This window comes from Bufo bufo, chromosome 6 (genome assembly GCF_905171765.1).
Source record: "Bufo bufo chromosome 6, aBufBuf1.1, whole genome shotgun sequence".
Lineage (NCBI taxonomy): Eukaryota > Metazoa > Chordata > Amphibia > Anura > Bufonidae > Bufo > Bufo bufo.
Window position 1 is genome coordinate 137,093,136 of NC_053394.1, and position 13,108 is coordinate 137,106,243.

The following is a 13,108-nucleotide window of genomic DNA, read 5'->3' on the forward strand; positions in this document are numbered from 1 at the left end:
TGGCCGTAAACTACTGTACGGCCACACAGCGGGGCGTAGAGTGAAAGGTGCGCCGTTTGGTTTTTGGAGGGCTGATTTTTATGGACTGGTTTATTTACACCATGTCCCATTTGAAGCCCCCCTGATGCACCCCTAGAGTAGAAACTCCCTAAAAGTGACCCCATCTAAGAAACTAAACCCCTCAAGGTATTCAAAACTGATTTTACATACGTCGTTAACCCTTTAGGTGTTGCACAAGAGTTATTGGCAAATGGGGATGAAATTTGAAAATTTCATTTTTTTGCCTTATTTTCCATTTTAACCCATTTTTTCCACTAACAAAGCAAGGGTTAACAGCCAAAAAAGACTGTATCTTTATTGCCCTGACTCTGCCGTTTACAGAAACACCCAATATGTGGCCGTAAACTACTGTACGGCCACACAGCGGGGCGTAGAGGGAAAGGTGCGCCGTTTGGTTTTTGGAGGGCTGATTTTTATGGACTGGTTTATTTACACCATGTCCCATTTGAAGCCCCCTGATGCACCCCTAGAGTAGAAACTCCCTAAAAGTGACCCCATCTAAGAAACTACACCCCTCAAGGTATTCAAAACTGATTTTACATACGTCGTTAACCCTTTAGGTGTTGCACAAGAGTTATTGGCAAATGGGGATGAAATTTGAAAATTTCATTTTTTTGCCTTATTTTCCATTTTAACCCATTTTTTCCACTAACAAAGCAAGGGTTAACAGCCAAACAAGACTGTATCTTTATTGCCCTGACTCTGCCGTTTACAGAAACACCCAATATGTGGCCATAAACTAATGTACGGCCACACAGCGGGGCGTAGAGTGAAAGGTGCGCCGTTTGGTTTTTGGAGGGCTGATTTTTATGGACCGGTTTATTTACACCGTGTCCTGTTTCAACCCCTCTGATGCACCCCTGGAGTAGAAACTCCCTAAAAGTGACCCCATTTTGGAAACTACGGGATAAGGTGGCATTTTTTTGGGGACTATTTTTAGGGTAAATATGATTTTTGGTTGCTCTATATTACATTTTTGTGAGGCAAGGTTACCAAAAATTTTAATTCTGAAATTTCATCTCCATTTGCCATTAACTGTTGAGGAACACCTAAAGGGTTAATAAAGTTTGTATAATCAGTTTTGAATACCTTGAGGGGTGTAGTTTCTTAGATGGGGTCAGTTTTGGGGAGTTTTTACTCTAGAGTGCATCAGGGGGGCTTCAAAAGGGACATGGTGTCAATAAAAAAGGCCATCAAAATCGGCCTTCCAGAAACCATGTCAGTCCTTTCCTTTTGCGGCCTCCCTTTTACTGATACAGCAGTTTACGACCACAAATGTGGTGTTTCTGTAAACTGCAGTATCAGGGTAATAAATATTAAGTTTTGTTTGGTTGTTAACCCTTGTTTTGTTACCGGAAAAAACGGATTGAAATGGAAAAGTGCCAAAAATAGCGGTTTTGGCACCGTTTTTTTTTTTTTTTTAACCGTGTTAATCTGGGGGGTTAGGTCATGGGATATTTTTATAGAGGAGATTCTTACGGACGCGGCAATACCTAATAAGTCTACTTTTTTTACAATTATTTAGGTTTTTGACTATATTATCTTTTTTGATACAAATCTTTTTTTTGGGTATCTCTAAAGTCTAAGGGTCATTTTTTTAAAAAATTTTTTATCCAATTATCTCATGTGGGGGCTCATTTTTTGCGGGAGGAGCGGACGGTTTTATTGACACTATTTTGGGGGCTATATGACTTTTTGATCGCTTGCTATTAAACTTTTTATTATGTAAGGTGACAAAAAAAAACTTTTTTTGCACCTTTTTTTTTTTTTTTTTCTTGACCGTGTTAATCTGGGGGGGTTGGTCATGGGGTAGTTTTATAGAGGAGATTATTACCGACGCGGCGATACCTAATATGTCTACTTTTAATAAATTATTTTAGTTTTTTTGGGTGTCTCAGGTCTGAGAACCATTTTTTTTTTATCCGATGTCAGTGCTAAATTGGGATATAAATTTAGTACTCCATGGAAGTGTGATACTCCCTGAAGCAACCGTCAATGCAGAGGCCCGGATGATCGGGGCACGTGTCGCACTGAGTAGTCGTGTCCTTCCGTATCCCCCTCCTGCGACACACTCTGCACTTTTTTTTGGTTCGTCCCTTCTTTCCAGTATGGGGGACCACACCTGGAAAGTGTTGGCCAGGGACGATCCGGGCACCTACAGTTCCCGAGGTACTCCGGCCTGCTCTTTCCCGGTCCGAAAAGATCAGGGCCTTGAGGACTGCCTCATAGAACTGGAGGAATGTCCCTGTGCTGCCAGCGCTTCGGGATAGTACAAAAGAGTTGTACATGGCAACCTGCACCAAGTAGACCGCAACTTTTTTGTACCATGCCCGGGTTTTGCGCATGGCATTATATGGCTTGAGGACTTGATCCGAGAGATCAACTCCTCCCATATACCGATTGTAGGCGACGATACAATCGGGCTTGAGGACCGTTGCCGCGGTACCTCGCACAGGGACAGGGGTGATGCCGTTACCATGAATTGTGGACAGCATAAGGACATCCCTCTTGTCCTTATACCTGACCAGCAACAGGTTTCCAGTGGTAAGGGCACGGGTCTCACCCCTGGGGATAGGTACCTGGAGGGGGTGGGCAGGGAGGCCGCGTTGATTTTTCCGCACGGTCCCACAAGCGAACGTGGATCTGGCGGCAAGGGACTGGAACAAGGGGATACTGGTATAAAAGTTATCCACGTAAAGGTGGTAACCCTTATCCAGCAGTGGGTACATAAGGTCCCACACAAGTTTCCCGGTAACACCCAGAGTGGGGGGACATTCTGGGGGTTGAATCCGGGAATCTCGCCCCTCGTACACACGAAATTTGTAAGTGTACCCTGAGGTACTCTCACAAATTTTGTATAGCTTCACGCCATACCTCGCCCGCTTGGAGGGCACATACTGGCGGAAAATGAGTCTCCCCTTGAACGCAATGAGAGACTCATCAACCGCGACCTCCCTTCCAGGTACATAGGCCTCCATGAATTTGGCCCCAAAGTGATCGATGACCGGCCGTATCTTATACAGACGGTCATGGGCAGGATCACCTCGGGGGGGACATGCTGCATTATCGGAATAATGCAGACATTTCCGGATGGCCTCAAACCGGGAGCGTGTCATGGCTGTACTGTAAAGTGGGGCCTGGTATAGGACGTCCCCACTCCAGTACAGCCTGACACTGGGTTTTTTGACCAGGCCCATATGCAGCACGAGGCCCCAAAATATCCTCATTTCGGCTGCACTGACCGGCGTCCAGCCACCGGGCCTGGCCAAAAAGGAGCCCGGGTGTTGAGCGACGAACTGTTGGGCGTACAGATTCGTCTGCTCCACCATCAGATTTACCAGTGGGTCACTGAAAAAATGACAAAAAAAGTCATATTCAGTGTAGCCCACTGTGGAAATCTGGATTCCTGATTGGCCTACAAAATCAGGAATCACGGGCTCGTATCGCTCTGGGCTACACCAGACAAGTTCACCGGCAGGGGGCTCCGGTGGATTTAACTGGTGGGCCGGGAAACCAGTACGAGCCCCAGAGCTGCTCGTACTAGTGTGGGCCACAGGGTCCCTAACATGGCGGTCCCCTTGCTCCGCCTGGCGGCGTCTCCGCCGCCTTGGGGGCTCATCATCATCGCTAGATGATGAGGAGGATGCGGATGACAACAGGAATGTGGGGTCATCCTCATCCTCACTGGGACTCTCGGAGTCGGAGACAAGCTGGGCGTATGCCTCCTCGGCCGAGAACGTCCGGCGGGCCATAGGGGAGTGTGTGTCTGCGTGTATATGTGCGTGTGTGTAACTCTTTATTTTGTGTGCGTGTGTGTGGGGGCACGGGTGTTCACGAACTCACCCTAAAACTAACAGAAAAAAAAGAAAATAAACTAACTAAAAAAAGGGCAAAAAATGTGGGAAAAAAAAATCAAAACCGCTGATCAACTGTCCGAAGTTGATCAGCGGTGGGGTGTGCGATGTGCTAACAGTGGCCGGACACTAAGTGCCGGCCACAATCAGCGTACACAAAAAAAAAAAAAAAAATGCACCCCAAAAAAGGTGGGGGGGGGGGGGCAGGGGGGGGGGGGGGGGGCAAGTGGCAGCACCCCTGGGGGGTCTAGGGTCACACAGCTGTGCTGTGGACCCCAGACACCCTAACTTAGGGTGATGCAATCAAAGTAAGAAAAGTTCAGAAACTAACTTTCCCTTTTTTTTCCCTGCCTAAACCAAACTTTCCCTATGCTGTCCCTATGTACCTGATGGGGGGTGCTGGGGCACAGATCGGGTCCTGGGGGCACAGATCGGGTCCTGGGGGTGCTGGCACCGATGGTGGACACAAGTGCAGGCAGCTCCTCTCTCCTCCGGCTCCGGAACACAAAAGGAGGAGGAGAGGAGCGCCTGCCTCTTTTGAATTTGGCGCCGGACCGCCCACAGACCAATCGGAAAGCGATCCTGAGTGGTGATGTCACCATCACCACTCAGGATCGCTGGATGGTGATTGGTGGGGTGAAATCACACCACCATCACCATCCTGTTACGGGTTATCGGGTCTTCAGAGACCCGAACAACCCGGAAACGCAGAAAACCGCAGGTCTGAATTGACCTGCGGTTTTCTGCGATCGCATACATGCGGGGGTCACCGGACCCCCCGGCGCATTTGCCCCAAGTGCCTGCTCAATGATTTGAGCAGGCACGGGGTTCCGATCACCGCCCGCCGCGCGGCGGTGATCGAAAATACACAGGGCGTACAGGTACGCCCTGTGTCCTTAAGTACCAGGGCACAAGGGCGTACCTGTACGCCCTATGTCCTTAAGAGGTTAAAGGCATTCCATTATTCATTCCATCATAATAGAAGTCTATGGCCTGCATAACGGATCCGTCCCGTTTCCGTTATGCAGAAAAGGACTCCCCTGCATAACGGAAATGGGACAGATCCGTTTTTCAACCAATAGACTTGCATTATGAAGGCATTCCATTATGCATTCCGTCATAGAATTGCGTTATGGTCCGTGGTCCCTGCCCCCCATGCATTTAACAGTGTAGTTGTGCCATCATACGTCATATGACTGAATATTTCAGGACCTGAGAACTGCTAAAACCTGTGATCAGTTGTTATAATAACCTGGAGAAGGACCTGCGAGCTTCTATTGGCTGATAAGGGACATGTGACTGTGTGTATGGCAGTTAGGATTTAAGTGAAAGGCTGGCAGGCTTGTATTGGCTAATGCAGGTAATTTTTGGGGAATATCTCGGGAACGGTACGTCCTAGAGAGCTGAGATTTCTCTCCAGATAGCAAGGAATGTGTATACCAAGTTTCGTTGAAATGGATGGTTGCGTTTTTGAGTTTTTGCGGAACATACACACATACATACACACACAAATATATACGTCCTTCTATATATATATATATATATATATATATAGATAGATATATATTGTAAGGGATCGCTTTTCTTCAAGGGGGGGAATCACGCTCACGGACTTCTTCGCCAGACACCAAGTTTAAGGTCCAAACTTGTGATTTATTATAGCACTTCAGCATCAACAAAACAAAATAAACACCTGCCATTCTGGGCACTACCTATACAAAATACATCCCTACCTCTCTTGTAGAGCACCGTTCACAAGTGCAAGTCGGTCTGGCTTTACTCAACCAGATAGGCCACCCAGGGAAATGATCAGGCATCGCATAGCCTTGTGGCCCCTCAGTCCTCCTGACTGAGACCACGCAGAGCCTCGGCAGGTCTCTGCTTTCAAGTCACTCTCTCTTCCCCAGACCTACACTCTGGGAGGTGCTTTATCCCAGTTTGATTATCGCAGACCTCATCTGCGATCCTCTCTGGACCAAGGGAACACCTGTCCTGGAAGGGTGTGGATTGGCAGTTCACACTTTGAGTCCTATCTTCCAATCCAACTAAAATCCAGCCCAGAATATACCAAAAACAACCTTGTCTCAGCAACCTACATAATGCTGAGACTACTGCATCCCGGATTTTAGCTATTCCACCCAGCTGAGGTATTTGAGTGGGATATACACACATTCCCGCACTGTCCACCTTATCACATATCCCCCCCCCCCCCTCTGTTAACACCTGTGGGGGTGAACACTTGTAATACCCAGATGCTCGTGAGAGGGCATCCGCTGCACACAAAAACTCATGTTCTGCCTAACAGTGTTTAATGGACTCCAGTGTCCATGTAATGGGCTGAACCTCTCTTTCTACTATTTGACCTCGCTCTCCCTTTGTTTTGCATAACTGCTTCAGCAGAGCATGCTTCTCACAGCTCGCCCCTTTTCCACGCATCTGCACCACTTTTTCCTTCTTTTCAGCAGGGGCTTCCTCGGGTTTGGGGGCAGATTCAGAGTCTTCTGCGTCTTCAGTGGCTTTTCCCACTTCAGCAGCCGCTCCTTTCATCTTTTTTGAGTTTCCATTCTTTTCGTTGGCCTTCTCATTCTTCTTGGGCACGGCAGCATATACTTGCCCTCTTAACTCCTCCTCCTCTTTCTTACCGCTGGAGGAGGCAGCGGGGACTTCACCAGACTCGTAGTCTTCTGGTATTTTCTCCATAGGCTCACCCAGGATATTGTTCTCCTTTCGGACAGGATTCAGGAGAGCCAGTCCATCGTAGTAGACCGGAAATGCATACTGGTCATCCACCTCCTCGTATTTCTTCCCCAGCAAGCTGCTGGCTACTTGAAAGGGCTTGTAGGCGGAGGGGACATCTTTCAGGCCCGGGCTACACTCTACCATGAGTCTTTTGGCTTCCACAGCCCTATCAGCCTCATCAACTTGGTCAACAGAGACCTCTTCCATCTTTTCTGCTTTGGCTGGCACTGTAACGTCACAGTTTCCAGACCTATTCTTAACAGGTCCTGGTTTGTACTTTTCTAACTTGTGGACATTCTTCACAATGTCATCCTTTGAGCTTATAATATCTTCCAATTCTGCTCTAAGGTGTTTTTCCAGTCCTTCACCTTTACTTCGCTTTCTCAAGGGCCCTTGCCAGAGAGATAGCCTTATTCTCCTTTTCTTGAACATTGGCAGACACAGGAGTACATTTTCTTTTGGCAACCCTGTGGGAGTTCTACTCATGGACTCTTCAAGCCCTTTGTCGATGTCTACTGAAGTCCTTTGTGTTTTTCTGGAGTCTTTACTCTTCTCCTGGACATCAGGCAGTAGACCATTCAGTTCACTCATCTCTTTCTGGGTATTCTCCTTTGACCCCTCTGAAGCCTTCTTCAGTTGCTCTGTGAAGACAGCTAGTCCCTTCTCTATCGTATCTAGGGACCGTGTGGAGAGAGAGAAATCATCCTCCTGATTGCAGCTGAACTGACATGTCAGGTAACCTATCACTGCCTGAGTATGGGTCTCAGACATTAGGCTGACGTCTCCCCACTTAACTCTCATCTCGTCAGGTATAACTGTTGTCTAGTCGCTACTAGTAACCACCTTAATTTCGCAGGACCTTGACATGGTAGCTTCATTCTCTGAGTTGCTATCGGTCACAGCAAATACGTCACATTTACCGCTCGTGTCATTATTATTCCTGACCTCTAGGGGCACCGATGAGCTAATTCCCACCCGGGTCCTTTCCTTATTAAACATAGAAACACTGGAGAAACTGCACACTCTCCTCTGGTACGTGTGGTACATACTCCAGCACTGCCACATTTTCCACATTAAGTTCCCCCAGCTGCGTTCTCTCAACATTTATCAACACTTCTACATCCTTTATTATTTTTTCCCCAGAGGCGCTTCTCCCCTGATCACAACCTGCAACGGAAAAGGCTTGTCATCATCACCACATATTTCACATGACATCACATTTTCATTATGCATTTCCGCAAGTTTGGCGCCATCACTTTGCACCTTATCGGTACCAATGTCTTCAATGGTCATATCACTTAAATGGGTTGGTACAAGTTCGGCAGGAAGTTCGTCACTAACCGCAGAAGTGTTTCCACTTCCCCTCAACTCACAGAACAATGGGAAATCATGCCCCAACATTCTCTCATGCATGAGCGTATTTCTACCAGCAAGTCCTTGTTCCCACTGGAATCTCACACTGAGTGAGAACCGCCGGATAGTCCTTATTATCCGCATGACTGTCCAGCACATTTAGCATTTTACCAGTCACAGGTTTCACTATCGTGCTACCTCTTACCCGGGCTAGCATAGGATCTCTGAGTTTTTCCATCCCAAACCTAGATTTGTTACGGGCAATTTAGGCAAAACATTAACCTTCTCCCCTGCAGACTCCTGTGGGGGGAGCAACCACAACAGGCTTACCCGCCTGTTCAGACACTGCTTTTTTCACATTGACACATATTTTTGTAGCAGTTTCTCCTACCAGCCCAGCAGGTAGCAACTGCTGCCGGCTCACTGTCACGGGGTCTGCCACACAACCAACAACAGGAACTTTCTTACCCCCTGATGTCACGGGTTCGGCAGTCTCGGGAGACGGGGACATTCCAGGGACATCTCTAACGAGATCATCATCCTTCTTCCGGACTTTGGAAACCTGCCCTTGGTTCCTGGTACCACGATTACCTGCAGACTCCATGATGCAACCGTTGCTACTAGAAACGCCCTGGCCTTGAGTCCAGACTTTTCCCAGATGGTCACTCCAGCTGCACCATATCTGCCAAAAGAACGGAAAGTCCTTGCCCAGTATGAACTCTACCCTCAGGGTCTCGCATTTCAAGAGCTCCCACTGTACGGAGCCATAGTCCGTTATAAAGGTCAGAGACACGGTGGCATCTGTCTCTGGCCCCCTCTTTAGAAAGTCCAGTACTTCGGGCATAACCCGGGACACTTGTTGGCGGGAATCTAAAGTGACCCACAGCGGGATTCCCCCAATCACCAACTCGCAGGATCTTTCATACGTTTTTTTCAGTTCTCCTGTTTAAACGATCATCCTCAATTTTTCTATTCATTTATTTCTTCCTCAGATATAATAGAACATTGGATAGATGTTCCAATATGAAGAACCTCTACAGTGAAACTCTCTGGTGTCTTTTTGTACAGCCATTCTATTGTATGTGGATACATTGTGACTATTGCATAAGTCATGGCAACAATTCTGCTCGATTTATAAATTACATTTTCATCTTTTCTATAAAGAGTGGAGCTGTCAGCTGTAATAAGAAATACACAAATCACATCAAAAGCAATATCTCATCATGCTTACAGCAGGTAGGTGCAGACTATTGTCAGTCTATGATATTAAATACAGCAGTTTAACTCACATCTGCGCTGTGCTCTCTAGCATGCGGTTCTGGCAGAGCCGGATGCTATCACGATTCCTGCTGACCCTATTGACTATAATGGGATCTGGCGGAGAGACTTTTTTTGGAGTTCGGACACATAATTAACTATGGTCATGTGCAGTGTTGAGCGAAGCGGAGCATTCAAAGCGGAATTCAGTCCAAAGTTTAGGAAAACTTCAGTTCCCAGCAAATCCGAATTTTCTCATGCTTTGTGGTAACAAATCAGTTTTTCCTGTTTCCATGTTACAAAGTGAAAGTAAGAAGGCCAGGAATGTGATATCACCCAAAATGCTGTGCAGCTAGCAATCCACAGATAGCCATCCCTTGTTATGTCACAGCCCTATAAAACCCTCATCCTGTGCGGTCTTCGCCACTGTCCTGTGAGCTGAGCATAGGGAGAGACGTGGCAAGTGCTCATGCACTAGGGACAGTGTTGCTGAAAACAATTAATAGAAGAATATTGGAGAGTAAAAATTAACTTCAATACAAATAAAACTGAGAATATACTGTAGGTACCCTTCATAGTATAATTCATCACCCCTAATAATTCATAAAAAATTGCATCAATCCTGATACATGCAGTACAACATTTCATATAACTCATAAAATATATAAAAAAGAAGGAAATGTAGATATAAATGTACAGTCTGACATAGTTCAGTTCCCTAATTAATAGCCTTTCTATTGTTCCATGATTTTGTCTTAGTAAACACAAAAGTTAATGTTTCACGTGATTATTCCAGAGATATACTTATCAAACCCCCAAAAATAGTGCTAATGATAGGCAATGAAAAAATAAAATAAAATATATATATACTAGCAGAAGGACCCGGCTTCACACGGGTATATTTAATCTATTTAATTTAAAGAGGACCTTTCACTAGAATAAAACATCTAAACTAACTATACAGACATGTAGAGCGGCGCCCAGGGATCTCCCTGCACTTACTGTTATACCTGGGCGCCGCTCCGTTCGCCCGGTATAGCCTCCGGTATCTTCATAGTTAGGCTCCACCCAGGGGAACCTGCCGGCGTCTCATTCTCCCATGCTGTAGCGCTGGCCAATCGCAGCACTCAGCTCATAGCCTGAGAGGCTTTTTTTTCTCTCAGGCTATGAGCTGAGCGCTGCGATTGGCCAGCGCTACAGCATGGGAGAATGAGACGCCGGAAGGTTCCCCTTGGTGGAGCCTAACTATGAAGATACCGGAGGCTATACCGGGCGAACGGAGCGGCGCCCAGGTATAACAGTAAGTGCAGGGGGATCCCTGGGCGCCACTCTCCATGTCTGTATAGTTAGTTTAGATGTTTTATTCTAGTGAAAGGTCCTCTTTAAAGTTTCTGTGTGTCGTTAAAAGATATCGACAGTTTCCCCCATAACAGTGACCTCTACAGCACCCCGCCCCACTGAGCTGTGTATCTAATCCTATCCTGTGTGATACTGCCTGCTGAGCTGTGTATCTAATCCTATCATGTGTTATACTGTCTGTTGAGCTGTGTATCTAATCCTACCATGTGTGATACTGTCTGTTGAGCTGTGTATCTAATCCTATCATGTGTGATACTGTCTGCTGTGTATCTAAGTCTATTGTTTGATACTGTCTGCTGAGCTCTGCATGTCTTTGTGTAGCCCTAGCCTAAAGCTGACTTATAGCAGTGAAGAAAAATGGCTGGGTTGTTTTGTATTGGCTAATGGGGGTCATTTTTTGGGGAATATCTCAGGAACAGTATGTCCTAGAGAGCTGAGACCCGGTCTAAAACCTTCACGGACACCTGATGTACCTGTGTGCCAAATTTGGTGAAGATCGGTCCAGTCGTTTGGTCGCGCATAAAGAACGTCCCTACAGACGTCTAGACAGACAGAAACTCATTTTTATAATATAAGATATATATATATATATATATATTTTTTTTTATATATATATATATATATATATATATAATAAAAAAACTGAAGAAAAAAAATTAGAAAAATAAAAAATAAAGGAAGTGACTCGATAAATTGTGATTTCAATTCATCCTTAGTAATCCATGATTTGTGTCTGATTAGTGGTATTTATTTCATATAGTGTCCTTCATCTATATTGAGGTGTAGTCTCACTTACTTATGAGAAAAGAAGGCAAGTAGATACCAATGTGTCCTTAGTCTTTTACTTAATAATTATGCCTTTTGTAGAAATAAAATGTTCATTCACACTTTAAAAGATGTATACTAATGAATGTGTACATAGAAAGTACATAGAAAGTAGGTGAATAAAAATCCAACTTGTGTATGGTGTCACGTCCACAAGCCAAGGTACAAGTTACCAACTGGGATCTCAATGAACCTATATTGGAGTCCCGTAATGAATGAACCCCATCAGACGGTATGGCACAGTTGGAATGGACAGTGGACCGTGCATCAAACTTAGGGTTTTGGGCATGCAGCTGTCTCTGCAGCTGATCAAACACCCAAAGCCTATTAAATCCCCAGACCTGTGCATGTGGGAGACACTGCCAGCATACAGTGCTCATCTTGTCCCTAATATACAAGCCGTGCAGGAGAAAGTAACCACAGTAAATTGCAAACAAGAATGCAGGTTACACATCCCTACAGTGCCTATACCCCAACTGTAGAAGTTCCACTAATGCCTAGCTCGCACTGCACATGCTACAATCTAAAGACCTAACACTTCCGCTCTACGTGTTTCTGCATCGAATAAATGCCTCATCAGGAGCAACTAATGTGAGCATGGAAAGGAGCAGCAATACACTGCGATTAGGTACAAAAAGATGCTATACCCCTAACATATAGGGGCAGCGTTCCGACGCTATGATGGCCGTGAAACGGCCGCCACAGCTGGGGAAGTCCAAATCGAGTACCAGACTCGTACTGTCTAACAGGGACCCCTAGCAGACGTATGATGCTAGGACACTTAGGTAAAGGGATACAGAGCCTGAACGGCGATGACAGATGTAATCAAAGGTACAGTGCTACCCATAATTATTCATACCCCTGGTAAATTTTGACTTAAAGTTACTTTTATTCAACCAGCAAATAATAAGGCACACAAAAGCTCGCTTGGCCTTTGCAAAAGCTCATCTGGACAAAGAAGAAGACTTCTGGTCTTCTGTGTTATGGTCAGATGAAACAAAAATGTAATTGTTTGGTCACAATGATGTTTCCTTCATTTGGCGTAAAAAAGGAGAAGCCTTCAACCCAAAGAACACCATCCCCACTGTCAAACATGGTGGTGGGAACCTAATGCTTTGGGGGTGTTTTTCAGCCAATGGACCAGGGAACCTAATCACAGTAAACGGCACCATGAAAAAAGAGCAATACATGAGGATTCTTAATGACAACATCAGGTAGTCTGCAGAGAAACTTGGCCTTGGGCACCAGTGGACATTTCAGCATGAAAATGACCCAAAACACACAGCAAAAGTGGTGAAAAAATGGTTAGCAGACAACAACATTAACATTTTGGAGTGGCCCAGCCAGAGTCCAGACTTGAATCCAATAGAGAATCTGTGGAGGGAGCTAAAGATCAGGGTGATGGCAAGAAGACCCTCCAACCTGAAAGATTTGGAGCGCATTGCTAAAGATGAATGGGCAAAAACACCTGTGGAGACATGCAAAAAGCTGTTAGCAATTATAGGAAGCGTTTGATTGCTGTAATAGCCAATAAAGGCTTTTCTATTGATTATTGAGAAGGGTATGAATAATTGTGGACTTGACACTTTTTGCTCAAATGTAAATAAAAGCTGAGAAATGTTTTTTTTCCACAATAATGCCACTTGTACATCGTCTTATTA